Source organism: Belonocnema kinseyi, chromosome 5, assembly GCF_010883055.1.
Source record: "Belonocnema kinseyi isolate 2016_QV_RU_SX_M_011 chromosome 5, B_treatae_v1, whole genome shotgun sequence".
Taxonomy (NCBI): Eukaryota; Metazoa; Arthropoda; class Insecta; order Hymenoptera; family Cynipidae; genus Belonocnema; species Belonocnema kinseyi.
This window is the reverse complement of record NC_046661.1, coordinates 14,551,270-14,554,832: the sequence shown is the minus strand read 5'-3', so window position 1 is coordinate 14,554,832 and position 3,563 is coordinate 14,551,270.

Genomic DNA, 3,563 nt, shown 5'->3' with positions numbered 1-3,563 from the left:
TAGCATATTGTTGACACGCAGGGATGCTTTTTAGGCCATTAGCAAGTGAAAGCTTAGCACCTCCAAGAGCGCCGATGATAAGGACGATCAATTTAACAGAATGTTCCGGGTACAATCGTTGCAACTACCTTATAAGGTTTCGATACCTCTCTTTCTTTTCATTTTCCTTGGTTATGATGGAACATTTCTGTGGAAGATACCGTGCATCCTCTTATCGAGGAGCTGTTCACGAAAGTTTTTCTCTTGTGTTTTCTTAATCCGGGCTTTCAGGAGTGAGTACTCGAGATAGATAAGATTTTATGCATTTTGCTCACCCCTAATACTGAAGTCAAGTCCGAGTGTTTCAGCAGCCTCCTCCGCTGCTTTGTACAGAAATGCTCCTTTGCCCACTTCTTCGTGATTCGTGACCATTTTAAGAAGAGGGTCTCTTCCATTTGCAACTCTATGTGCTGTACCCAGAATAATCCTGTTGTGAAGACATTCAAGACTCAATATTCTGCGATCCCCTTGACGGCGTGAGATGTACAGTCGCGGAACGGAAGACTTAAGATGCATGCTTTTGTTCATGTACATAACCTTTCTTGTACCGATATCAAGAGATCTGAGCTCGTTCTTCGTCTATGGAACTACTCCAAATAAATAGAGTAGTACCGGGACGGCAAGCATGTTCGTTCCAGATACTTTGTTCCTCGCCGACAGTTCGGAAGACCAAATTTGTCGAATGAGACTTTTGTATCTGCTTCGGAGAGTATCCTTTATAGATGTCACATCCTGAATGCGGCTCTGTGGCACGCCCAGGTATGTATAAGTCTCTCCAGCGCAAATATGTCATATAGCGCTTCTAACGACGAGTTCAGGATCTTCAGGGATCCCATTAAGTTTTCCTCGCTTCAAATAAACCTTGGCGCATTTGTCTAACCCAAATTCCATTCCAATTTCCTTAGTATATCGTTCGACAATCCCTATAGCTAGATTTAGTTGCTCTTTGTTTTTAGCATAGATCTTAAGATCGTCCATGTAAAATACAAGGCAAAAGAGGAGTGGGCTCATGGTGTCACCCTAAAAGATACCTCTCTGAAAGGTGACCTTGTTAGTTGTCACACGATTTTTTCCAAAACAAATAGTAAATCTGTTTTTCCAAAGGGGCATCAATCTCTCTATGCACCTCACGATTTGCGGATGAACCTTTAAGCTTTCCAAAAAAGAGATGATAAGTCTATGGCAGGGCGATTCGAAAGCTTTCCGGTAATAAATCCAGGCCATCGATAGGTCACGCTGGTAGAATGCTGCATCTTTGCAGACACATCTATCCATGATCACGTTCTCCCGAGATCCTGCTACGCCTTTCTTTGAGCCTCGTTGTTCACACGTTTCTTCCACACAGGTTCGATTGCCCGAACAATCCTATCGTTTAGGATAGCTGTAAATATCGTATACAGTGTGTTCAGGCAAGTGATTGGCCTGTAATTCTTCGGGTCAGCTAAGCTTCCTATTTTCGGCAGGAGTATTGTGCGCCCTTCCACCAAAAACTCCGGAATTAGCTCTTCCGACTTTAAATGTGAGGTGAAAATAGGGGCCAAATACTGATGGGTTGAAGGAAACTGCTTCTATCAGAAAGTCTTGATACCATCTGGTCCCGGAGCGGAATACTTCATCAGGTGTTATGAGGGCATCACAAAGCTCCTTGAAGCTATTTATGTTCTCTGAGTCTTCATCCAGTCTATGCTGCACTTCGTAGACTTCTCTCCAAAATACTTCGACGTGACAAAGCAACGACTTGGAATTTCCGCGGTTCCCACATCAATCGCGAATCCCATATTCGATTACCCACTTCCTTACGAGTTGTAGAAATTCGCTTTTCCAGCCCTACTCTTTACAAACTAATCATTCCGCGCTTCTCTATCCCCTCTTCTTTGAAACGAAGAACCCGCGGTGTCGCTGCCCCGCTTCGAGATCCGCATAGAAGCGAAGTATATAAATATAGTATGTGCAGTTCGCGTATTTGCGATTCACTCAAGTTTGCCATCAGATGGAGTCAGTCCTCCATCGGACGGATTCGAGTCCTCCATCGGATGATTTCGAGTTCCGCATAGCAGAGAGAACACGTCGTGAATGAGTGGATTTTTTTAGTGGTCGATTGCGTCTCCTGACGGTTGATTCTTGACCATTACTGAATACCAACGATATTGCCTCGTCTCGCAGGTGTCCTGGGACTACATATCAAACTAAACAAAAACAACATTATTTTATTTTTTTGGCATCCTAACAGGGTTCCCCTCTAGCATTAAGAATGATTCATTATTCAAACACGTAAAATTTATTCTCTGGCGGTTACCAAACGGTGACGCACATTTTGTGATCTTGACGTGCCCTTCTTTCCAGAGAGTGCTCAACGGATCCAACATCGATTTTTTTAAAATTTACATTGTCTAGATTATTCAGGGAGCCCTTGAGTGAACTTTGAAATTTACTAGCGTCTTTTCCCAGGGCCCTAGGAGGGATTCGAGGATTTGCCAAGAGTCTCTCTACTATCATTGAGCCAACGAACCCCAATCCACTTCCCCCAGAAAAGGTGGTCGAACTTCCGGAAGTCAAGGAGTGTGAAGAAAACGCAGAATCATCAGATTACGCGTCAGTGTTCTCCACTGAATTGAACCCAAGTTCGGAAGTAATATCTGTACCAAATAACGCTTTACCCTCAAAACCTACATCATTCGCTTACCCCCCTCTTGTCGGTGCACCCCACGTGAATTACGCCAATATATCCATCATAAGTTCGGTGCCGTGTGATGAACCGTCGTTCTACAATTACGGTTCGCAAATAGGACCTCCCCTCTCCAGTGCGACGTCCCATCCTACGGCAATGATCCCTCCGATTTTCGCGTGCTGTCCCGCGATTCAGTGTCCCTGGTGTGGTTTCATTTTCAACTGGGCTATCCGTGGTACTTTGACCCAATGAGTGAAAACTGCCTTCGAAAGAAAGGTCCGAATCGACCAAACTTGCGAAAGCGCATCGCATTGAAGCACAAGAGAGCAATTCAGGCTCAGTTAAACGCCCCTCCCGGTGTAATTGTATCTGTTAACATTCGACACAGTTGTTATTGGTTCTTTCCATAATTTCCAAATTAAATCCTGTGATGATAAGGGTAGTGAGAAAAAAACACTCCAATTAGCGGAAAACACTGGTTAACGTTATTTATTTTTAAACCCCTTTAATAAAATTTTAATTATAAAAGAAACATCAGATAACTTCACACTCACGATTATTCTGACAATTGTTCTTAATCGTTTTATTAGGTCATAATAAATAGAAATTCTGCGGCGTTCCAAAAACGATCCAGCGCGGGGCGCATTAGGACGCCTACTGGCGAAAATTAGGCGCTAATCGCCACACACACACACACACACAACTATATTCTCACAAACAAGCACTCAACCGAATTGGGCAGAAAACTGAGACGCTCTTAACAGTATCCATTCTACCCTCTTATCGCTCCAGCTCCAGTATATGCGGCACTTCTTATTCTCGGAAACTGATTCTATTTCCCTAGGAGCATTTAGAG